The sequence below is a fragment of the Zootoca vivipara genome, chromosome 17, assembly GCF_963506605.1.
Source record: "Zootoca vivipara chromosome 17, rZooViv1.1, whole genome shotgun sequence".
NCBI lineage: Eukaryota > Metazoa > Chordata > Lepidosauria > Squamata > Lacertidae > Zootoca > Zootoca vivipara.
Genome location: NC_083292.1, coordinates 25908357 through 25934566, shown reverse-complemented (window position 1 = coordinate 25934566; position 26210 = coordinate 25908357). Strand labels below are relative to the sequence as shown.

Here is a 26210-nt window from a genome sequence, read left to right as displayed (position 1 = left end):
GCGCCTCCATGGACAACTGTGAGTCCAAAATGACTCCCAGGTTGTGCACCTGGTCCTTCAGGGGCACAGTTACCCCATTCACTCTACACACTGAACACTCCTCACAACCTGCATTTTCACAGAGCACAGATATTGTCAGTCATAGTTACCTAACCCAGAGTAACTTGTACAGAGGGAGTCAGGGGTAAAAATGGCCACAATGTCCCTGACTGCCCTGACCATGGCCAGAATGTCCAGATGAGTTTTTTTTCTCTTAACCTTGCTCTAAAGCTGTCTAATGTTATTATAAATTTAAAGGTATGTTTACTGAATTACAATACATTAGCCTTTTTTGCATTATGATGATAGTTGAAGGGAGAAAAGAAAAAAAACACAGAAACATTTCCCTATCACACCCACTTGAAATGATACGAGGATGACTGTGTTAGCAAAAAAACCAACCATAGTCGCTCCTGTGTGGATTCCGCACAGTAGTATTATCTATTGAAAGAGTTATGGGAGGCTGCTATATTTCTATGAAGTAGTCAGCATTTTGGGTGGAGTTTAGAACTTTTAGCTGCTCAGTGGGCTTCTCCATTAATACATACTTTTTGTCACCATAGGGAGTCCTATTATTACTACCCACCCGTCACCAACAGGGCCCAGGCCATTCTCACTTTTTATTTCTTCTTGTGCTTTACTGGGCTTTAAAAAACCATTTAGCGCAAGCTGGATACCCCCAAATAATGGCCCATCTAGTTCAACATCCTTTTATCACAGCGGCCAGCCAGACACCTCTCTTAGGAAACCTGCAAGCGGAACCCCCTTCGCCTCCTGCAGTTTCCAGCAACTGGTATTCAGAAACATTGCTGCCTCCAACTGTGGAGGCTGAGCATAGCCATCCTGGCTAGGAGCCACTGATCGACTTATCCTTCTCCGCGAATTTGTCGAATCCTCTTTCACAGCCAGCTAGGTTGGTGGCTATCACTGCCTCCAGTGGGAGTGAGTTCCACAGTTTAACTGGGCACAGCTTCATTAGATGTCTGCGAGTCCTTGTGTTACAAGAAAGGAAGAAACACTCCCCCCCCCCAATCCACTTTCTCCATGCCGTGCATACAGTGGTACCTCGGTTTATGAACACAATTGGTTCCGGAAGTCTGTTCATAAACTGAAGCGTTCATAAACTGAAGCGAACTTTCCCATTGAAAGTAATGGAAAGTGGATTAATCCATTCCAGACGGGTCCGCGGAGTACTCAACCTGAAGCGTACTTAACCCGAAGCATGGGTGTAATTAGTTCCGGAAGTCTGTTCATAAACTGAAGCGTTCATAAACTGAAGCAAACTTTCCCATTGAAAGTAATGGAAAGTGAATTAATCCGTTCCAGATGGGTCCGCGGCGTTTGTAAACTGAAAATTCGTAAACCGAGGTGTTTATAAATCAAGGTTCCACTGTACTTGTGGGAACTTCTATCATGTCACATAAATCAAGCAACCTCCCCTTTTGACTCCTGTCCTTTGTTGGTGTGTGATAAAAATAAAAAGCACAGCCTCGTTGTCAATGTCTCTGTCTCTCTTTCACACACACACGTGGGCATCCCCTGCACCCGTCTCACATACCTCCGCGGCCCCGATCATGCATACGCACACACAGACACAAAAGCACCGGCTGTCTCCGTCTCACACACACGCCCAGTATCAGCCACTCGGCAGTTTTGGAGCTTTCTGACAGATTCATAACAAATTGCCCAAGAACAGGCAGCACCAGCCAAACCGGCTGGCTGTCCCCGCAGGGAAGGGGCGAGGGCTTGGAGAATGCACGAGGCAGTGGCGGCGGCGGCAGCAGCAGGGCAGGGAGCCCAGCTGGGCTAGGATGGTGCTGTGTCTCCAAGGATGAAGCTCAGTTGCTGCCGCTGCTGCTACCCCTGCAGGAGATCAGCCGGGGGTGGGGTGGGGTGGGGTGGAGAGTTCCTTCCCATTCAGTGTCACGCAAAGCAGAACATTAACCTGTGGAACTCATGTCCACCATATCTCAGAGGTTTGAGATGGGGTTTTATTTTAGTTGTTCTTGGGGTTTTTTAAAGGAAGGATTGGAAGCAGGCAGATTCCAGGCTTGCAGGGTCTCCTGCTAGGAGGCTATAAGGCCCATCAACCTGAGCCAGATAAACAATGTAGGTGTGTGGACGGGGCCTGGTGCAAAATGATGGCTCGTGGGGTGGAGCCAGTTACCCACTGAAGCCCATGAGACACAACTTCCTGGGGGTTTTTTACAGTATTTTATTTTCAATATCTATATACAGGTAACTCGCAACCTACGTGTCTTTAGCTTGTGCAAATTCAATTTTACGCAGTTCAAGGTCAGCTGGTTGAAATCACACAAATTAAATGCACCAAAAGGCTGAGACCTTAAAAGCTCTTTTTGAGAAGGGTTTTCCTGGCATGAAAGAGCTTTTAAGCTCTCAGACTCATTTACAGGGCTCTGAGAGGCTCTGGCGACACTGACAGCCCCGTGAAATCTCCGGTGAGCCTCCCAGAGGCTGGTAAGCAAGGCAAAGAGCTTGAAAGCTCTTTGCTTTGTTTGGTTGGGAGTTAAGACGCATTTGGTGCGCCAGCTCTGAAAGGTAAGATTGCTTGTGTGGGGCCAGTTCCAACGGGGTGATTCAAGAATGTGCATTTTTGCATCTATGCACTATTCCCAGAATGTAACCTCCATGCAAGATGTGAGCTACCTGTACTGCCCAATACCGACAAGATTCTCTGGTTGGTTTTAAGTATACAGTACAAATACAGTGCTACTTTGTTCTCAAACTTAATGTGTTCCGGGAGTCCGTTCGACTCCCGAAACTGTTCGAAAACCAAGGTGTGGCTTCTGATTGGCTGCAGGACCTTTCTGCGCTCAATCGGAAGCCACGTTGGATGTCCAGGTTTGCAGCGTTCGGGAGCCAATTTGTTCGACAACTAAGCCATTCGGGAACCAAGGTACCACTGTATGCTAAAAAAGGTAAAGGTAAAGGGACCCCTGACCATTAGGTCCAGTCGTGACCGACTCTGGGGTTGCGCGCTCATCTTGCATTATTGGCCGAGGGAGCCGGCGTATAGCTTCCAGGTCATGTGGCCAGCATGACAAAGCCGCTTCTGGCGAACCAAAGCAGCACATTGAAACGCCGTTTACCTTCCCACTGTAGCAGTTCCTATTTATCTACTTGCATTTTGACGTGCTTTCAAACTGCTAGGTTGGCAGGAGCTGGGACCAAGCAACGGGAGTTAACCCTGTCGTGGGGATTCGAACCACCGACCTTCTGATCAGCAAGCCCTAGGCTCAGTGGTTTAACCACAAGCGCCACCTGGGTTCCAGGTGGCGCTAAAACTGTATGCTAAAACAAGTCCAAAATCTTAAAAAACTAAACCAACAGCAGAATAAACCCAGGACAACTTGCGCGCGCGCGCACACACACACACACAAATTCCTGTATTGCAGGAGGTTGGACCAGATGGCTCTTGGAGTCCCTTCCAGCTGTATAGTTCTATGAAATCGATCTCTGAGATGCTACAGATTCCAATAAAAAATTATTTAACAATGGGCAGCAGAGCTTCGCAAAGACCTGGTCAGAGGCAACCAATTCATAGTCATATTTTACCTGTGAAGAAGATTAAGGCTGAGAGATATACGATCAGCACAAGGCCAGACATGGCAGAATTTGTTTTTGCTTGCAACATTAAGGAGCAGCAAATTGTGTCAGCAGCAGCACATTTTAAGGTCCCATTTTACAGCTGGGGAAGACTGAGGCTCATAGCTAGATAGCTATAGAGATAGAGATATAGATATATATCCTGCCTGTGGATCAGATGAGTTACCGGTAAGTATGCAGAGGCTCCTGTTGTCCAACAGTAAAGGAGTCATAGAGACTTGCTGTTCTACTCTGAGTAACCCAGAGATCAGCAAGAGGATCCGAACCCTGCCTTACCACCACCACCACCACATTCATTGGAGTGAGGCCTAACTTTCAGCCTCAGTTATTTTACTTGAGTTGAGGCAGACACGCCACCGCCGAGGAATGCAGGGAACACACAGACCAGGGAAATTGGCATTTTATGCCAGCCTCCCTAGTTTGTACATTCCAGAACAATACATAAACTGAAACTGGGTTATCCTCCGAAATCCGCACTTCTCTGAGTGTTGCAATGCAGTTCGCCAACCACGTAAACGTGTTAGAGGAACTTGTGCATAAAAATACATGTATCAGTTGAAATATATTTTAGCTTAAAAACGCAAGTAACTTAGAAAAGTGCATTATATGCAGGGAAACGGCTCGCAAAAATGTGTGTACAAAGCAAGATGGCATGCAAGGATGTGTTAAATAGAAAAAAGGTGACCTAAATACAGGCAAATTTTCAAGAGGACTTTTTTAAGAAAGAAAGAGAGAGAGAGAGAGAGAGAGAGAGAGAGAGAGAGAGAGAGAGAGAGAGAGAGAGAACACGAGACTGGCAGATTAATCCATGGGCAATGCCAAGGGGGCGAGGAACAGGCAAGAGCCCCTCCAAACAAGGAGCACACCTGCCCAATTTCCCCCGCCATTGCTATTTGCCGGTCATTAACATATCCTGTTATTTTTCTTTCAAGGATATAAATAATAAACATAATAATATATTAACAAACATAATAATTTATTAAATTTAAATTTGTTGTTGCTGTTTTCCTGGGGTAGCTCAAAGTGGCTCGTATAAACAAGCACATACATTGACACTGGTGTAAAAAAGGAAACTGCATTGCTGGATTGGACCAAAGACCTGGTGTTCAGTTCCCAAATGTGGCCGGTTAGATGATGATGATGATGGCGGCGGCGTTGATGATAATTTATTACTCACCCTTTACCCCAAGGTCCCAGGGTGAGGCACTGGGGGCAGGTTACAACAATTAAAACACAATATTAAAAACAGTCCAGAACAACTTACTGTACAATCATAGAAATAAGGTGGTTCCTACGAATATAGAATCAGAGAGTTGCAAGGGACCATGAGCGTCGCCTGAAATGCAGGAATCTTTTGGCCAACCTGGGGCTCGAACTCATGACCCTAGGATTAAGAGTCTCATGCTCTACCGACTAAGCTACCCATAAGACACCTCAAGTATCAAAAGTCAGGGTAAGGGGGTGCATCTTCAGCATTCCACCATAAGCTGTATAGTGAAGGTGACTGACAAAGCTCTGAGGAGAGGGAGTTCCCAAGCTTATGCTGCCACAGAGGAGGCCCTCTCCCAGGTCACCACCACCCTAAACTTCTGAGAGTGGTGGAAGAACCAAGAGGGCCCCCTCTGCCAAGCTCAGCACCCAAGAGGGTCTCTAGGGAAGGAGGCTGTCTCTCAGGTATTTGGGGTCTGAGCCATTTAGGGCTGCGCTGTACAAACTAAAGTGAGCACCTTGAGTTGGGCCCAGAAACGAACCAGCAACTTGTGCAGCTGTTTAAAAACAGGGCTTATATGAGATCTAAATGCAACCCCAACCAGTAATCTGACCTCTGCGTTTTGGCCCATTGAAGTTTCCAGGTGGTCTTCAAGGGCAGCCCCATATAGAGCGTGTTGCAGTAGTCCAGTCTGGCAGTTACCAGAGCACAGAGTACAGTGGCCAAGTCATGCCTCTGGGAAGCTCACAGGAAGCCACACCCTCTGCTGCTGGTTCCCAGTTTCTGGAATTTATTCAAAGGTATAAAATTGGAAGAGGTGTCCTTTATCTCTCACAGCTAATAGTCATTAACACAGACCTGTCCTCCATGGATTTTCGCTACGCCATTTAAAAAGACCTCAAAGCTATAAGCCACATCACTGCATCTTGTGACTGTGCAACACGCAACTTTCTTTCGCCCAGTCCTGAACCCATTGCCAATCTGTATCATTTGCTAACCCTGAGTTCCAGCACCATATGTGAGGCAGAAAAGTTCCCTGCCTCTCCACCCTGTTAACAATATCACAAATGTCTACTTTCATTCCTAATTTGAGTTTTTCGTACACAGCCAGCACAATTTCAAAGTAATCTCAGCAATCACGAGGACAAGCGACGTAAGTTTGTTTTTAATAAAAGCTGTGGTTTTCAGAATGACAAATTCCATGCCGGTTGCTGAACTTGCCTAGCAAGCCACAGGCATAAGGAATGTGATGTAACCATGACCATTTTATATCCTTTGGAAGGTTCTCCCTTGCTAGGCTTCTGCACAATAATGAAATGCGCAAGGCTAAGGCAAGCTCTCTCCAGAGTCAATGGGGTCTCCACTCCAGTCCCCCAGCAGCCACTGTTGCGGCTACCATATTAGTTTTCCATTTTTTATTTTTTATTTTTGCAATGCCCCATTTTTTTGTGAGAGCCACAATTAGGGTTGCCAGACTTCTAGACACTTAAAAAAAAAACACCCTGTTTCTGGAAAACACGTTGTAAACCTCACAATGGGGAATCACATTGCCGAAAGACGGAACTTCACACAGTGCCATCTGGTGTCATAACACATTTAAAACGCTTTTTAAAAAACCCAAAAACTAATGTAGCTGAGTCCCAGATTTGCTGAGATCGAAACTCCAGGCAGGCAAGGATGCATGTGTGGGTGGGTTCATATGCACAAATAATAATAATAATAATAATAATAATAATAATAATAATAATAATAATAGGTTTCCCCAGCCACTCTGGGCGGCTTCCAACAAAATATTAAAATACAATGGTCTGTTAAACATTAAAAGCTTCCCTATACATTATGGCACAAATGCTTGGGGGGGGGGTCTGCCCTCCTCTTCTCCCCTCTCCGAAATTATCACCATCTTGAAGGTTTGGGAAACCTCAGCGTCTGGAATGCTCCTGACCTAGCAACCCCAGCCTTGACGACTTTTTTAAAATGCACAATGCAATATCATAATGGAACTTCTGGGACACTGCATTTTGGGACAGCCAAGACTAGCCAGCTGCAACCAGAACCCCTGACTCCTCAGCCCTGGTGCTGGCAGAGAGGAAGAACTGGAGGGAGAAAGGACGAGACAATTTTGCAACCCAGTGTCTCAAACGCACATCATTAAGATTCCTTTACATTTTTACCTCAGTCTTTTGGTGGCACCTTAAAAGGAGGCTAAGGGCTATTAGCCACAATGGCTATGTTCTTCCTCCACTTTGGGAGGTAGTCGCTGAGCCACAACACCCCTCACATAGGTCAGGCACCTCAGTGAGAATTGGGCCTTGTCCCTTGTACCACCCCACAACCTTCAAGCCCCATGCCAGGCCCCAATCTGCTTAGGTGGGCTTCATTCCCTTCCAAGAGAGCCCTCTCCAACTCCTCACCCTTCTCTGCACCCTCCGAGGCCTGCCACAGCCCGGGGGGAATACCCGCCGTGGGGTACAGCTGGCAAGATGGAGGCAAGAGTTGAGCACAGCACCTGCCATTACCTGCACAACCCAAATCCCCGGTCTTATCTGAGGCTTCCCAGCCCTGCCGGGACTAAGCCCGCCGTTTTAAGGGTTTAGCTGATCCCAGACGCCACATTTGGGATCCAGGAACCGCAATGGAGTGGGAGAGGCACTGTTGCCTCGACATGATAGCAAAGTTCTCAGGGAGGAAGAGTCACAGGAGGGACATCTTTTGGGGCGCAGCTGCAGGCTTCTCCCGGTGCCTCAAAATTCTGCACCATCCCCTAAATGCTACACCACACAAACACACAAACTGTAATGTTCCCCAACATTTCTCTGACCACAGTACCATTTTGTGGGCATCGTACACCCGCACCACAGACCACATCCTGTGCCTCAAACCATACACTATCATGCATCAGCCCCATTCATGTGACCACCGGTGCAAAGTTGATACGTGAGACCAGGTGGGGTGGAAAGCAGAAGGCCAAACCACCCCTGGGTGTTCACTGTGCCCATTGGTTTCCCCACACAAGCAGGGACCGTTCACATGAGCACTACCATAAGGGCATGAGAGCATCCTTGCTGGATAAGACCAAAGTGTTGGTGCTGACCTTTAAAGCCCTAAACGGCCTCGGTCCAGTACACCTGAAGGAGCATCTCCACCTCCATCGCTCTGCCCGGACACTGAGGTGCAGCGCCGAGGGCCTTCTGGCGGTTCCCTCGCTGCGAGAAGCCAAGTTACAGGGAACCGGGCAGAGAGCCTTTTTGGTAGTGGCACCCGCCCTGTGGAACGCCCTCCCACCAGATGTCAAAAAGAAAAATAACTACCAGACTTTTAGAGGACATCTGAAGGCAGCCCTGTTTAGGGAAGCTTTTAATCTTTAAGAAATTAGTGTATTCTAATATTTCTGTTGGAAGCCGCCCAGAGTGGCTGGGGAAACCCAGCCAGATGGGTGGGGTATAAATAATAAATTATTATTATTATTATTATTATTATTATTATTATTATTATTAACCCAGCAATTCCTTCCCACCCAAAAGCCCCGAGGAAGCCTACAAGCAGACCATCAAGGCAACAGAGCCCACCCCTAGGGTTGATCATCAGCTACTGGTGTTCAGGGATACACTGCTATTGAACATGGAAGCTCCATGACGCCCCACAAGGCACTAAAAAGCCTGTCCTCCATGGATTGGTCTAATTCCATCTTAAAGTCAACGTCCTCCCCACATCCTGTAGGGTCAGGCTGGGTGCTGCCTGCCAGTCAGAGGTGCATCCAGTGCCTTCCATGCCTATCTTTCAGCACGGTTTGGAGACACCATCTCTTTGCCCAAGGTTCCTGAGGGCTCTGAGATTTGGCAGCCTGCTATGAAAATACAGTTTTGAACTGGAACACACAGTTCTAATTGCTATTTTTTTATGGTGCTGTGTTTTTTGTACAGTGGTACCTCTGGTTAAGAACTTAATTTGTTCCAGAGGTCCGTTCTTAACCTGAAACTGTTCTTAACCTGAAGCACCACTTTAGGTAATGGGGCCTCCTGCTGAGCACAGTTTCTGTTCTCATCCTGAGGTAAAGTTCTTAACCTGAGGTACTATTTCTGGGTTAGCGGAGTTTGTAACCTGAAGCATTTGTAACCTGAGGTACCACTGTATTGTAACCAGACCTATATGATGGTGTGGGACAGAAACTGACTGACTGAATGAATAATAATTTCCTCCCTGTCATGGGCGTTAATTGTTCACTTGTAGACATGGGAACAGGGTTATTCTTGAAGACTCTGTACTGTATTCTTCTGTTTCCTCCACTGACTGAAAAGCTAGGTGATGGACACAAAATGGCTGTGGTGGTTGATGGGAGTTGTGGTCCAAAATGGTCACACACTGGCTGGGGGCTGATGGGAGTTGGAGTCCCAAACGTATGGAGAGCATCAAGTTGGGTAAGGCTGCTATGGAAATAATTGCCCTACAGTAAGTTATGACTCTTTCAGAGCCTCCCACAGCAGTTGAACGGGTGTGCGTTGCCTGGCGCCTTTAGCACTCATGCATTTCAAAACACGGGTGCACATTAGAGAGACATAATGAATCCACCTCGAATGACCACACTAGCGACTAATCAACATTTCAAATAAAGCAATCCCCAAAGGCAGAAATTAGGACAATACTACAAGACATAACCATTTCCCTGGGGAAGTTACAAGAAAACAGGAATTGTAAACTGGGACAGTTGGAGCCTATGAAACCCTGGGTTTTGCATATGCAACTGAGGCATGTCTCCATAACTGGGCTTCTGCATGGTGTTTTTGCTAGTCATGGGGGGTGGGGAGCTGAGCAAAAAGGGGCATTGAAGTCTGCAGCACCCTATTCAGGCGCCATTCTGGCTTCCACCTAGCATTACTGGCCTACACTACAGGGCTGTTGTAATGGGGGTGCATATTCAAAGCTTGGGACACTACATCAAAGGCTCAAGATCAAGCATCCCCAAACTGCGGCCCTCCAGATGTTTTGGCCTACAACTCCCATGATCCCTAGCTAACAGGACCAGTTGTCAGGGATGATGGGAATTGTAGTCCAAAACATCTGGAGGGCCGAAGTTTGGGGATGCCTGCTCAAGATGAATAATAAGTATAATCGTAAAGTGGCAGTTCTCGCAACGGAATGGCGACTGGGGCTTTTGAATTTACACATACAGTATATGATTTGGAGTGAGGTGTGAGCAATAAGGTGGCTAAGTGTGCTGGTGACATCCAGTTATTTGGGGTGATAATTACAAAGCAAGTTTGTGTGCTTTTATTTAAAATGCATCCCTGGGTTATTTGTGGGGAATAGGAATTCGTTCACACACACCCCAAAAAAATATAGCCCGGCCCCCCACAAGGTCTGAGGGACAGTGGATCGGCCCCCTGATGAAATTTTTTGCTGACCCCTAATCTAGTCCAACCCCCTGGCAATGTAGGAATCCCAGCTAAAGAATCGCTGGCAGATGGGCATCCAAGCTCTGCTTAAAAACCTCCAATGAAGGAGAGTCTATCACCTTCCCAGCGAGTCGGTTCCACTGTTGAACAGCTCTTGCCATCATGAAGTTCTTCCTAATGTTTAGTGGAAATCTTTCTTGTCGTTTGAATCCTTTGGTTTGGGGCCTACCCTCTGGAGCAGCAGAAAACAAGCTTGCTCCATCCTCCATGCGACAGCCCTTCTGGTCTTCAGGTCAGTCCCCTCCTCACTAGGATGAACATACCCAATTCCCTCATTTCCAGAAGCTCCATCATCTTGGTCCAGCAGTGTAGTAGGCAGGAAACATGGCCACCTTATTTGCTCACCCCTCGCTCCAGATCATATATGCATAAATTCAAAGGCCCCAGTCACCGCTCCTTAACCCCTCTGTTGTGAGAACTGCCTATTTATTATTATACTTATTATTCATCTTGAGCCTTTGATGTAGTGTCCCAAGCTTTGGACACTGTTGACTCATGTTAAGCCTGCGGTCTACAAAGACCCCCTGGATGCTTTTCACATCAACTGCTGTCAAGCCAGGGGCCCTCCATCCCCATCTGATCATTCATACATAAGTGTTGGTCCTTACATTTGTCTCTATTATTTGGGAGAAGAACATGTTGCTGCAGCAGGCACAGAGTGTCTGAAAAGCTGTACTGTATCTGATACCAGTTTTATCGCAACAGCCCCAAGCACCAGCTGGAAATAAGTGGAGGTGGGGAGAAGGGAGCAAGGCCTCTCGGGAAGGACCAGAAAACAATAGAGTGAAGCTTAGAAAACCCCCAGGAGAGGGGGGCACGGTGACTGCCAACCGTTTGAGGCAAAGTTTACATTAATTATGAGCCTTAAGCCCTCTAAATCCCCAATTCCATTGACTCATCGTCAGAGGGCACACAATGCAGGCATTGGCGCGGTGGGTGGGTAGGCGGTTTGGAGGAGAGGATGAACTCACCGGTTTGTCTCAAGTGAGCCCCCCTCCCCATCCTGCCACCCCTTTGCTCCCAAATCCTGAAAAACACACAGTAGGGGGCCGGAAAAGAGAGAGCGCAGAAATCTTGGCTGTCTTGCTGGAGGGCTTTATGCTGGAGGTGGGGGGGAACCATTTTCATGTGGTTTGGTGATGCTCCATCATTTTCTTTTAAAAAAATTTTTAAAAAAATTAACCCGGGGTCACTACGAGCACAAGATAATCACAGCACAGACTTATCTTTGCAGTACAACCTAAGACAGGCATCCCCATACTGCGTCCCTCCAGATGTTTTGGCCTACAACTCCCATGATCCCTAGCTAAGAGGACCAATGGTCAGGGATGATGGGAATTGTAGTCCAAAACGTCTGGAGGGCCGAAGTTTGGAGATGCTTGACCTAAGAGCATAGGAGCATAGGAGGAGTCTGCTGAATGAGGCCAGCCAGCGGCTCATCTAGGTCAGTATCCTGTTATCACAGTGGCCAAACAGATGCCCCAATGGGCAGGACCTGAACACAAGCCTCTGGCAACTGGTATTCAGATGCATTTCTGCCTCTGACTGATCTAATCCTCTTTCCAAGCCATCCAAATTGGCGGCATCACTGGCTCCTGCGAGAGGGATTTCCATAGTTGAACTATGCCCTGTGTGAAGAAGTCCTTCCTTTTATTTGTCCTGAATCTTCCAACGATCAGCTTCGTTGGATGTCCACCAATTAATAGTGTTACGAGATAGTGAGGAAAACGTCTCTACATACACTTTCTCTGTTGTACCTTGGCGGGATTGTATTTGGCTCAATCAGATTCTACAAATACTTCTCTTTCTGAAATAGGCACACACGCCGTACACAGAGAGCTTCAATGGGTTTTAAAAAATGTATGGGCCAGAACAATAGGAGCTGGGTCCCTGAAAACAATACCGACTGCCCCCCCCCCCCTTAATGAACGTCAAGCCTGGTCTTAAGGAGAATTAACTCTACTGACGTAATGCCTCTCATCCACACTCCACCACACCTATTCAGCATTGATGTCCCTGCCCTTTTAATTTACAAAGTGCCTCACAACCCTGTCACTTGTGTGTGCCCTTCCTAGCCCACAATTTGGGGGTGGGGACTAGAAGGGTGGGGCAGTTGCTGGGAAGCATTTCTGGGACCCCCGGAGAATTTGTGAGAGAATCTGGGCAGCTGGGTGTTTGCTCAAATTTAATTGAGTGATTGTATATTAGGGCTGTGCATATACCTGAGACATTTAAGGGCCCACGGAGTACCGCGAAACTCTCCCCGCCAGCCAGTAATGAATTGTTTTGAAATGAAAGCAATTTTGGGGATACCTTTCAACTGTAAGATTCTAAGCCAAGTCTACACACGACATCAGCCACAACCCACAGGTCTCCTGTAGCCGCTGGAGAAATATTGCTGTTTGATATGGACTGAGAGAGACTCTTGGTCTGAAACGCTGGGCCGCTAGGGCTAATCAGTGCAGACCATGCTGAGCTAAATGGACCAATGATGGCCTGACTCGGTATAAGGGAGCTTCCCATGCCCCTGCATTTGTTCCTGCCCTTCGGGGAATCCCAGGCAGGTTCTCTGGGTCTCTAGAAATCAAATCTCTGAGTAGCTGACTGCACAGCCATCTCTTGTATTGAGCATCTAAACACATGCGCATGAACACTACTAAGGCCATGTGCACGCCTGCCACTCCACACACACATCAGCTGCTGGATATATATTTTTCAAATACTTTTTATTCATTTTCCAAATACAAAATCACAAAAAACAAAGCAAAAACTCAAACAAAACAAAACAAAACAACAACAACAACAACAACAACAACAACAAAATATAAAAAGAAAAGCATCTCAAATCTTATATTATTTGCTTAACATTGTTGACTTCCTCAATTCCCCCCTCACTGGGTCCATTTTAAAATTCCAATTAAGCGGTTTTCATCTTATATCTTAAATTAATCTAACACATTTTATCATTAACACTCGAATATTCTATTCTAAAAATATCATCTATTTTCCACCAATAATTAATCAATTTATCCAAATCAAAAATTTTCTCTTCCTTCTATCTTCTATTTCTCCCCTTAGCCTCAAAATTTTTACCAAGAACTTTCCATAAGTTTAAATATTAATTCTTTTACCATACTAACATTTAAACAGATTATAACAAAATTTACCCCCCCCCCTTCCCCTGAACTCAGGGTCTCCCAGATTCTTCAGCGAGTTCCATAAGTCATTCCAGCTTCAGACCATCTAAATCAGTCAAAAAAGATACATCCATTATTACCCCTCACCCCACTCCCACCCTGACCCAGCCTTCCCACCATTCTTCCTCAATCATCAGCTGCTGATGGATATTCTGAACTGTTGATAACATCTGGTCGGTAGGACAATTGTGTATTCCAAACACATCTTCAATCTAAAGGGCAGGCAGGCTTTTGGCTTACTAATAGACGAGAGCAGGCATCCCCAAACTGCGGCCCTCCAGATGTTTTGGCCTACAACTCCCTAGCTAAGAGGACCAATAGTCAGGGATTATGGGAATTGTAGTCCAAAACATCTGGAGGGCCGAAGTTTGGGGATGCCTGGACGAGAGGCTATTGCAGGCATCCCCAAACTGCGGCCCTCCAGATGTTTTGGCCTACAACTCCCATGATCCCTAGCTAACAGGACCAGTGGTCGGGGAAGATGGGAATTGTAGTCCAAAACATCTGGAGGGCCGAAGTTTGGGGGTGCCTGGGCTATTGCGTGTCAATGTTCAGAGTAGTTTACACACCAAACAACAAAGTCAACTGCTGCAAGCTACACAAACACCTCTGAGTCAATCCATTGCACCAAATACAGTTAAACAACAGCCAAGAACCAGTGAGAGACAGTGCGGTGTAATGGTTAGACCAGGACCTGAGAGACCAGGGTTCAAATCCCTACTTGGCCACCAGGAAGCTCACTGCTCAACCTTAGGCCAGCTGCTGCCTCTCAGCGTAACTTACCTCGCAGGTTACAGGTAGGTAGCCGTGTTGGTCTGACGTAATGCAACAAATAAGTCACTGCAGACTCAGGCTCTGGAGCATAACTCATACCAAAGGCATAATAAAATAAAATAAAATAAAATAAAATAAAATAAAATAAAATAAAATAAAATAAAATAAAATAAAATAGTTTGTGCCTGGCGCTTCAACAACGATAGGGACCAAAGAAACATCTCTGTGGAGGGATTGCACCTATTTTTTATTTTATCTTCATTTGGAATACTTATAAGCCACTAAAACGTTACAAAACACTACAGCAGTATACAGCAATAAAAACCATATAAAATAGTTCTCAGTAAACAAAAGCAGCTAACTGCCCACTCATCCTTCTAGGGAAGCCTGTAAAAATAAAAATAAATTTTTTCTCAGCTTCTGGATAAAACTCTAAATTTAACAAAATGCAGCCCCAGCACAGAAAAGACCCTGTTCTCCAACCGCCTAGGTTCTGAAGGTAAAGGGACCTTCAGCAGGGCCTCCAGGATGATCCAAAATGGTGGGCAAGTTCATAAGAACATCAGAAGAGGCTGCTGGATCAGGCCAATGGCCCATCTAGTGCAGCATCCTGTTCTCACAGTGGCCAATCAGATGCCCCAGTGGGAAACCCCACAAGCAGGACCGGAGGACAAGATCATCTGAGTTCTCAAGCAACTGGCATTCAGGGCCGGCTCTAGGTAGACCCCCGGTGGCGCAAGGCACCACGGCGCCGGCCCGCCAGGAGGGCGCCGCGAGCTGCGCCCACCTGCTGGCCGGCCGGTCCGCCGGATCGATGCGCAGCTGCGCCCACCGCGCTGGGAAACGGGGCGGGGGGGCACCGGAGGGATCCGTCGCTCCACGGCGCCTGGGGCGCTTAAGACGGCCCTGCTGGCATTCAGGAGCATTTCTGCCTCTGACCATGGAGGCAGAACATCGCCATAATGGCTAGTAGCCATGGATAGCCTTCAACTCCATGAATTTGTCCAATCTTCTTTTAAAGCCATCCAGGTTGGTGGTCATCATCACTGCCTCCTGTGGAAGTGAGTTCCACAGTTTAACAATGCACTGTGTGAAGAAGTACCGTGTCTTCGCTCCATAAGACGCACTTTTTCCCTCCCAAAAAGGTAGGGGGAAAGTCCATGCGTCCTATGGAGCGAAGGCGAGAGCCAGAACCTGAGCTTCACGCAGCGGGAAACCGGCTCTTGAGCTTCTTCCATGACAGCAGAGAGGGCTGCTTCCCTCTCTCTTCCTCTCTCTCCCCTTCCTTCCTTGTCTCTCATTCTTTCTCTCTCTCACCCCTTCCTTTCCTCCCTCCCTCTTCCAACTTGAATAAAATATTGGGGGGGCAGGTAAACCCCACCTCACATACCGTATCAGCCTTTCTCAACCTCTGGGTCTCCAGATGTTGTTGAACTACAACTCCTATCGCCCCTAGCTAACAAGGCAAGAGCTCAGGGATGATGGGAGTTGAGGGATGATGGGAGTTGTAGTCCTACAACATCTGGGGACCCACAGGTTGAGAACCGCTGCAATTGATCTCAAGACAAAGTGCATGCACACTATATGAATGACAATGCCCATCAACATGGGGGGACGACAACTTCCTCAAATATTTAATGGGGGGGGGGGCAAAGGCACCTAGGCTTTATGCTGGGCTGCCCTTGAAGCTGACCCAGAAACTCCAGCGGGTGCAGAATGCTGTGGCAAGGCTCCTTACGGGGTCCCGGTTGTGGAACCACATTCATCCAGTGCTTTACCACCTCCACTGGCTCCCGGTGGAGTACAGGATCAGATTTAAGGTGCTGGTTTTGACCTTTAAAGCCCTATGCGGCTTGGGACCCTCGTACCTACGGGACCACCTCTCCTGGTATGCTCCGCGGAGGACCTTAAGGTCCACAAATAACAATATTTTGGAGATCCTAAGCCATAAGGCGGCTAGATTGGCCTCAGCTAGGGCCAGGACCTTTTCAGTATTGGCCCCGACTTGGTGGAACACTCTCTCACAGGAGACAAGGGCAATGCGGGATTTGACATCTTTCCTCAGGGCCTGCAAGACGGAGCTGTTCCGTCTGGCCTTTGGGTTTTGATTTGGGCCATTTTAAAATGAGGCTGCCTTTTAAAACAATTTTTAATCTAAATTGTATTTTAATCTGCATTTTAATCAATTGTTTTTCTTTCTTTTATGTTTTATTGTAACTTTATTGATGTCAGCCGCCCTGAGCCCGGCTCTCACTGGGGAGGGTGGGGTATAAATAAAATTATTATTATTATTATTATTATTATTATTATTATTATTATTATTAGAGTTGGCTGCTATGCCTAGGACAATTCAATAAAGCAAAAAAAAAATTCCCCTTGTTTTTCTCCTCTAAAAACTAGGTGCGTCCTATGGTCAGCTGTGTCTTATGGAGTGAAAAATTATTTTTCTCTTTCCTGAACCTTCCAACACTCAGTGTCATTGATTGGATGCCCACAAATCCTACTGTCATGAGAGAGGGAGGAAAAACGTTTCAAGCTGGAAAAGGCAGGTGTTCAGAACTCGGAAACACGTGCATTAGAATCATAGAGTTGGAAGAGACCCCAAGGGTCATCGAGTCCAACCCCCTGCAATGCAGGAACCACAGCTAATGAGAAGGGAAGCTGAAGGCAAAGGGTCAATTGTGGGGTCCTTAGCAGTCTCTGGCCCCCAGCAGATGCCCCACCCTGCCTGTTGACGGTGCCTGGTTGTGGTGACTCCCAGCAAGAAGGTTGCAAAGAACACCTGCAAAGAAGGTTCAGGGTACCGAAATACTAGCTAGGCGAGGAAGTGTAACTGTGACTGGGCAGCAAACAAGGAAGCTGTTAACAACATCAGAAAGGAAACCAAAAGGAATAAAGGAAGGCGGTGCGGCAGGGGTGGGGGGAGCAGAGGGAGAGGAGCCAAACAAGTTCAGCTGGCTCCCCAAAGCAGCCTTTTGTATGTCAGCAAAATGTGCGCCGCCTGCCCTGATATCTCTGCGTGTTTATAGGAGAAGTGCCCATGGAGGGGAATGTAATAAAGTTAAATCAGCGCAACCGCCAGCTCAGGGCAGAGGCAGCCTGTGACGCTGTGCCTTGTGCTGAGTCAGGCCTGGGTCCACCAACCCCGCCCTCCTCTGCTCCAACTAGGGAGAAGGGAGGAATCGCTTTGGGTGGAATAAGCCACATTCGAATGCAAAAACCATGCATTTAAAGCGCTGCGATACCACTTTAAACAGTTTTGGCTTCTTTCCCCCCAAAGAATCTTGGGAACTGTAGTTTCTTAAGGGGGCTGAGAATTGTTAGGAGGCTGCATCAACAGAAGCACATACCCTCCAACATTTATCTGATGAAAATAGGGACATTCTATTCCATGATGATGATGATGATAATTTTATTATTTATATCCTGTCCATCTGACTGGGTTGCCCCAGCCACTCTAGGCAGCTTCCAACATGTATAAAAACATAATTAATGTTTAATAACATAAAAAACCTTCCCTATATAGGGCTGCCTTCAGATGCCTTCTAAAGGCTGTGTAGTTGCTTATCTCCTTGGCTCAGGGGTCGCATAACTCCATAACCTCCAACATTTCTCCAATGAAATTAGAGACATAAGGAAAAGTGGGACATTCCAGGATCAAATAAGAAACCAGGATGGTCAGAAATCAGAAATCCAGGACTGTCCCTGGAAAATAGGGACACTTGGAGGGTCTGGAAGTATAGAGGCCCAATCAAGGGAAGTCATAGAGCCCAGCTCTATTCCACCTTGCTCATTCCACACCTGGAGTACTGTGTCCAGTTCTGGGCACCACAACTTAAGAAGGATATTGACAAGCTGGAACGTGTGCAGAGGAAGGCGACCAAGATAATCAAGGGTCTGGAAACCAAGCCTTGTGAGGAACGGTTGAGGGAGCTAGGTATGTTTAGCCTGGCGAGGAGAAGTCTGAGAGGAGATATAATAGCCATATTCAGATATCTGAAGGGCTGTCACATGGAAGATGGAGCAACCTTGTTTTCTCCTGCTCTGGAGTCTAGGACTCGAACCAATGGATTCAAGTTACAAGAAAAGAGATTCCAACTAAACCCCAGGAAGAACTTTTTTGACAGTAAGAGCTGTTCGACAGTGGAACACACTTCTACAAAAGGTGGTGGACTCTCCTTCCTTGGAGGTTTTTAAGCAGAGGTTGGATGGCCATCTGTCATGTATGATCTAATTGAGATTCCTGAATTGCAGGGGGTTGGACTGGATGACCCTCGGGGTCCCTTCCAACTGTACAATTCTATGAATCTACAATTCTACTTTCCATCAGGCAGTATTCTCCCCATTTTTCTCTTTGTCAGCCACTTTCTGGTTTTGTTGACAAGCCAGCAGCGTATAAATTTTATGAAGTAAATAAACAAGAGGCCAAAAGGAAAGTGAGGAAGGCGGAAATCTCCCGACGCCGAAGTCAGGCCCAGCCAACTCTGGGAGATGCTATCGCAAAAAAGCATGACAAGCACTCAGGAGCAGCTCTCCTGGGCACGCAACTCTGAGGTTGGTTGCCTCATGGGAACATTCCAGCCAGGGCAGGGAGACGCTTCCCTTGGGAGGGAGAGAGCGTGTCTCAGCAGAATAACTTAAGAAGAAGGAGAAAACATGGAGCTGGAGAGAAAGAGGGAGGGTGGGCAGTGATCCTGCCAACCTGACTCCCCACCCCCCAGCCCCCAACTCCCGTGCAAACTCCAGAAAACCTGCAATGAAAACCTCTGCAGGGAAGGTGATATGGAGCCTTTGCAGAGAATATCCTTCTTCCACCCTGGCCCGAGGGCTCTGGGCGGGTTACGAGCTGTTCTTATCTCTTGCGCTATCCCTGCGAGGGAGGTCAGGCCAAGTGACGTGTCCAAGGCCACCCAAGGAGGCTTCATAGCATCAGAGAGCTGGAAGGGGCCTTACACTACCTAGCTTCTTGGCCATCTGGCGGGCAGGAAATAGGAAGAGTGGGAAGGAGAATGAGGGTATGACCACATCCACAACAAACATTTAAAGAGCTATGTCGATACCGCTTTAAACAGCCATGGCTTCCCGCAAAGAATCCTGGGAGCTGTAGTTTGTTTAGGGTGCTGAGAATTGTTATGAGGTTCCTGTTTCCCTTCGCACAGCTACAGTTCTCAGAGTGGTTTAACAAGTCACTGCTTCTACACGGGGAACTCTGGGAACTGTAGCTCTCCGAGGGGAATAGGGGCCTTTTCACAACTCTCAGTGCCCTTAACAAACTACAGCTCCCAGAATGCTTTGGGGGGAAGCCGTGGCTGCTTAAAGCGGCATCACTTTGTGTGTCCTATATCTACGCTTCTAGTTTTTTATTTGTTCTATACCAGGATAATTGTCACATTCACCACCACCGCCCCAAAAATATGCAAATGGTTTGGAGCATGTGCTAAAAAAACCATCTGTTAAAAAGAACTCTTAACACAGACCTCCCTGCAAAACTTTACATCTCAGCCAGGGTTCAGTTGTGAGAAGGAGTGACTGTCAAACCAGTCTGGCTGCCATAGCAAAGGAAGGGATGTCCCAAGACAGAGACAGAGGAGGAGAAGAAAGAGGTACAATGTCTGCTAGAAGGAAACCAGACTCCTAATAGTATGTAGACACGGACTGAATGTCTTTCAGCCTAGAATGTAGGCAGAGAGTTTTGTGCTTCTAATCTACGCACAGCACTTAGTACATTTTAGGTGATTTGTAAATTTGCCACGGGCATTCCTTCTTTTTCAAGGGGTATTGGTGGTAACCTGGTAAAATCTCTGTCCCTGAGTTTGCTTTTCGGGGGGGGGGTCCTCCATGTTAAAATTGGGTGAAATTTAGTCAATGGCCTTGTCTGGCAGCCTAAGAAAAAGAGCCTGCTAGATCGGGTCAATGGCCCATTGAGTCCAGCATCCTGTTTGCAGTGGGCTAAGCAGAGATGCCTATTATGGGAAGCCCACAAGCAGGATTCGAGCACGAGAGCAAATCTCCTCTCCTGTGGCTTCCTGCAACTGGCATTCAGAAGCATTACAAGCATAGCTATTGTGGCTAGTGGTCACTGTTAGCCTTTCACTTCATGAATTTATCCATTTCTCTTTTGAAGTCATCCAGCTTGGTGGCCATCGCCCGCCTCCTGTGGCAGTGAGTTCCATAGATTGCGCAGTACGAAGATGCGCTTTCGTTTATCCATCCAGCATCTTCCAACATTCACCTTCATGAGGTGTCCATGACTTCTAGTGTTATGAGACAAGGAGAAAAAAGTTTCTCCAGCCACTTTTTCCATGCTGCGCATCATTTCGCCTTTTCTCTAAACTTAAATTGTCCTATAGTCAGAAACAACCAGAGTGCACAAGGATGGGGAAATATTTTGCTCCTTCCGCAGGATTTCCAGAACTCCAATCTCAGAACGGGGAACAGATGCTGGTCTCTTCTCTAATGCTCATGCCCCTCAATGAGAGCATATGAACATCAAGGCTCCATGCGCGCACCCCAGCAGCCCCGGATCAACAGCCTCTTCATTCAAAGCTGGTGGCAGCCTTGGAGCAAGAGCCAGGTTACCAGCGGGCCTCTGAGCATGTACAGAACGACTCTTCCATGCACCCCTTTCCCTTACTGTGGAATAAAACCACCCAGTTCTCGGGGAATGCTAAAGGGATGACTTTTCAGGAAAGGCTGAGAACTGGAGCCTCCCCTTTCAGAAACAAAGCAGGATGATGTTCATAGCCCCTGCCCCCACTCTGACTCTGCGCCTTCACCAGAACTGGAGGGGCTGTAAAGGGTGACATTTACCCCTTTGACATTTCATGCCTTGCACAGATGCAACAGGTGACACCAGCATGCTGGAACCTGAAAAGCGCCATTCAGTAGCACTAAGGCTCCCCTGCAAACACGCCCCCCCCCCAAACGGATCCAGCCAGCTGCCCTGTGCCTTCCCGTTCCTTTTACTCTTGCCCCTCTAGCCAACTTTAGCCTGTTGGGGCAGGAAGCTGCTCTGATTGCAGTCTAAGGGCACCCACATGCCTTGCTGTGTTATTTATTTACTTATTGGTTTGCCTGTTTTTTACTTAGGCCACATCCGCACTAACCAGTTACTTGAAACAGTCATGGCTTACCCTCAATGAATCATGGGAACTGTAGTGTGTTGAGGGTGCTGAGAGTCCTTAGGAGGACCCCCCCCCCCGGAACTACAATTTCTAGAATTTCCTGTGGGGAGGGACTGGTTATAAAACCGCTTTGGCAACTGTAGCTCTGAAGGGAATGATTCTGAAGACACAGAAAAAAGAATTTAAATGCCCCATTTCAGCCTCTCCACAACTTGCCCTTTTGAACTTGTGGGACGGTCAAATAGCAGCTTTCTGATCTAAGGAACCTTTGACGCAGATGCTAGCTGCAGCGAGCTTTTCTTGGCCTGGAAATGGAAGATGCTACAGGACTTAAGCCTCTTGTAGTGCTAAAAGAATATGTGGACTTCGGCTAGTGCAGAGAAAATAACTCACTTCTCAGCCTAACCTACCTCACAGGGTTGTTGTTGGTGGGGGAAATAAAAGAGTGCAGGGGGTGGGGAGAGTAAGGAACCACATAAGCTACCTTGAGTCCATTGCCAGAAAAGATGGGATATAAATGCAGTAAATAAATAAACACGTGGCAGCCTTCAATTCCCCAGCTACTTTTCCCCGATGGGAAAAACCCCCTTCATCATAGGCCTCACACTTGAAATGCTATATGATTATTAACCATCACAAATGCATAATATTCTTTATACCAGCCCTTCCCCCACTCCCTCCCCCCCACTTGGGTCTTGGCAGACCACTTGATGGTTTTTCTGCCTGTTGTAGTGATTTTAATGTGTTGTGCTAGACGCTGCGTGGTTTGTAATCCCCTATTTTTACTACTTTCTTTGACTTCTTTAATTTATTATATATTGCGTTGCAATTTGAATTCAAATTGTAATGTGATTAAAAATCAACAGGAATGTTTGATGCAATCTCTGCTCTTCAACCACAAATCCACAGACACGTCATGGACCATCTGAATGAGGTCCACAGACAACAGTTTGGGAACTCCTGCTTCTTCCACATTTACCTTTTGCCCTGCGCTTTTCTAAGCACAGGTCTGCACTTTAAAGCTCTGTGTCCGAGCTCCCCTGCCTTTTTATTTTATTTTATTACTCTGCCACTTTCCCCAGGAAAACACACTCTTTTAGCAGTGAAACAGTACAAACAGCAATTTGGGTTTTCTGCAAACTGCCATTTGCTCCAATTCAGCACTGGGGTGGGCGGCGAGGAGTGCTCAGACAAAGAGCACTATTTTAGACTACAGTGGTACCCCTGGTTATGAACTTAATTCGTTCCGGAGGTCCGTTCTTAACCTGAGGTACCACTTTAGCTAATGGGGCCTCCCGCTGCCGCCGCGCGATTTCTGTTCTCATCCTGAGGTAAAGTTCTTAACCAAAAGTACTACTTCCAGGTTAGTGGAGTCTGAAACCCGAAGTGTTTGTAACCTGAGGTGTTTGTAACCCAAGGTATCACTGTATGCCTCACATGATACCCGTTCCTTGGTCACACTGGCTGGAACTGACTGAGAGCTACCGTGTTTCTCCAAAAATAAGACACCGTCTTATATTTATTTTTCCTCAAAAAACCCCCACGGTGGCTTTTTTTCAGGGGATGTGTTGTTTTTTTATTAAGTATGGTACAGTTTAACCTACAAGGTTAAACTGCCTATCACTATGGCTTATTTTCGGGGTATGGCTTATTTTCGGCGTATGGCTTATTTTCGGAGAAACGCGGTAAGTAGATCCTCCAGAGCCAGAAGCAGTCTACCTCTGAGTACCAGCCATGGGACTGAAAGACCACTCCGGCCTGTGCTTCCTAGGCATGGGGCAAGCAGAAGTGCGGACGAGCCCTGAAAGATCGATTTCTCACAAATGCAGAAAAACATATTACATAGCCCCTTTAACAGTGCCAGTTCCGCAGATCAGAGCAGCCCAACAGACATATGGAAGGCCAAGGCCATCTCATAGATAAACTGGTCCGGAGTTGTTCAGGGCTTTATATACATTGGACATGGCCTGGTAGAGAACCGGCAACCCATGCAGATGTCCACTGCATAGGCACATATCCACAAAGATGGGCACATATCCCCACAGGGCCTTGCTGTAGGCATGCCAGGGCCTCATCAAAGGAGGCTGGAGCCCCTGGCCTCAAAAAGCAATCACCCCTCCCTGCCCACAATGAAATGATAATTTTGGGCTGCCATACGTCCGGATTTCCCCGGACATACGCAGAATACTGCAGTCGGAAGCAGTGTCCTGGCGGAAATCGGGAAACCCATTTTGGCACTGTCATTTTTACCCCACAACTTTTCAACTTGGACACCTGTAAAAGAGGATTGGACAAATTCATGGACGAGATTCCTATCGATGGTTATAGTTATATCGATGGTTATAGTTCATGGAGGAGATGCCTATCGATGGTTATAGTCATTGACGGAGGCTATGCTCTGTCTCACAGTCAGAGGAAGCAATGTTTCTGAACACCAGTTGCTGGAAACTACCAGTTCTTGGGTCCTGCTCAAGGGTTTCCGGCAGGCACCTGCTTGGTCGCTGTGAGAACAGGATGCTGGACTAGTTCGGCCACTGGCCTGGCATGTGCCACCGACTCCTAGGCAAGCCTTGCCACCGCCAGCCGGGCCTCAGGCATCCAACCTGAAGGAGGAGGTAAGGAGGCATCAGGAGCCACCGCCTGTTCCGGCTTCTCCTGCTAGCAGGTATTGTGTGTGGTTAGAGAGAGGGAGAGAGGGAGAGAGGATGTGCCTGGACACATACAATAGGCAGCCAGGGAGAGAGGGAGAGCGTGAAGGGAAAAGGGTGGGGACAGAGGAGAAACAAAAGGAGATGCAAAGGTGCCTCCGCTCCCCTCTCCCTCCTGGAGAGTCCTGGGTGAAGAAGAGCAGAGGCAGAGAACAGGGCTTGGCTCAGGGGGAGGCGAGGCAGACGACAGCCAGCCAGCCAGCCAGCCATTCAGTCAGCCAGCGCTGCTGTTTGCATCAGAAGTGCAGAGCTAGTGCTTTCCCCTGGCAGGCATTTTGGGCGAGGGAGAGAATTAGATTAAGGGAGACACGCCAGCAGCTCTGCATCCCAAAGGCTGTTTCCAAAGGACACCTCTGCCACTGCTTCCTGACGCTGCCCCTGGCCAAGTCCCACGTGCCAAACTATGTCATGGTGAACTTTCTTAAACCACCTTCTTGGGGTCCTTTTGATGCAATTTAATACAGCGGTACCTCGGTTTACAAACACAATTGGTTCCAGAAGTCTGTACTTAACCTGAAGCGAGCTTTCCCATTGAAAGCAATGGAAAGTGGATTAATCCGTTCCAGACAGGTCCACGGAGTACTTAAACTGAAAATACTCAAACCAAGGTGTACTTAAACCGAGGCGTACTTAAACTGTACTTAAATGCTCAAACCGAGGCGTACTTAAACCGTATGACTGTATTTGTCTTCTGCTTTTCCAGCAACAGATGTACAAACACTGCAATGAGTGCGTCCCCTCCCAACGTTTCTCTGATGAAAATAGGGACGTCCTATTCCATACTCTCCCAACATTTCTCCAATGAAAATACAGCCGTACCTTGGAAGTAGAATGGAATCCGTTCTGGAAGCCCATTCGACTTCCAAAACGTTCAGAAACCAAAGCACGGCTTCTGATTGGCTGCAGAAAGCGCCTGCAGCCAATCAGAAGCCATGGAAGCCCCGCCGGACATTCAGGTTCCAAAGAACGTTCGCAAACCGGAACACTCACTTCCGGGTTTGCGGCGTTCAGGAGCCAAAACATCCGAGTATCAAGGCTTCGGGATCCAAGGTACGACTGTAGAGACATCCTAAGGAAAAGCGGGATATTCTGGGATCAAATCAGAAACTGGAATGGCTTCTGTAAATCCGGTACTGTCCCTGGAAAACAGGGACACTTGGGGGGGGGGGTTCCTGTGACTGTGATATCAAATACAGGCAACCCCTAATTTGTGCAGGGGGTGCATTCTGGGTCATCAGATACATTGGCAGAGTGCACATAAGCCCAGCCTGCTCAGTTCCGCCCCTGCCCCATTCTGCCCTCTTCCGGGTCCGAAAATGGCATGCACGTTGCACAAGCTTTGAACGCACGCAAAATGGCCATTCCCTGCACAGTAGCATATAAATAAAGCAAGCAGTAACACCAAATCCATCAAAACAATGAATACAACTCAATGACGTCATGGCAATTCAAAATATAGGAAAGAGTTGCTAAGCACCAGCCCTTCACAACTGTTTCGGGCTCATGGTGCTATCGGGGCAATTATAAACAATCCCACTTTCCAAACGAAGAAGCTAAGAAGAGCTTGCTGGATCAGGCTAACGGCCCGTTTATTGTCCAGCATCCTGTTCTCACAGTGACCGACGAGATGCCCATGGGAAGCCCAAGCAGGATTCAAGCACAAGAGCAAATCTCCCCTCCAGAAGTTGTCAGCAACTGGTATTTAGAAGTACTGCTGCCTTCAACTGTTGGAACAGAGCATAGCCATCGTGGCTGGTAGCTATTCACAGCCCTCTCCTCTAAGAATTTGTCTAATCCTCTTTTAAAGCCATCCAAGTTGGTGGCTATCTCTATGGGAGGGAGTTCTAAAGTTTAGCTATGTATTGCTTGGAGAAATACATAAAAATTATCTGTCCTTTTTGAGGTGAGGAAACCAGGATTCCTAATACTGTTTGCATCTGCAAGTTTCAAGGTGAATACTGTACACTGCTTTGTTTCCAATCCGACTGAAATCTTGCAGCTTTTCATACCACAAACGGCTGGGGGGGTTTGTTAAGCTTTTGTTGTGCTATTGTCCCAGAGTGCTCCTGCAGGGGACA

General features: G+C 47.3%; 1 protein-coding gene across 1 annotated transcript in view; it reads right to left on the bottom strand.

Annotated features, from left to right (window-relative positions):
• NECTIN4 (nectin cell adhesion molecule 4) overlaps positions 1–26210 on the bottom strand; it is a 95499-nt gene that overhangs the window by 52776 nt on the left and 16513 nt on the right. The window lies entirely within an intron of this gene.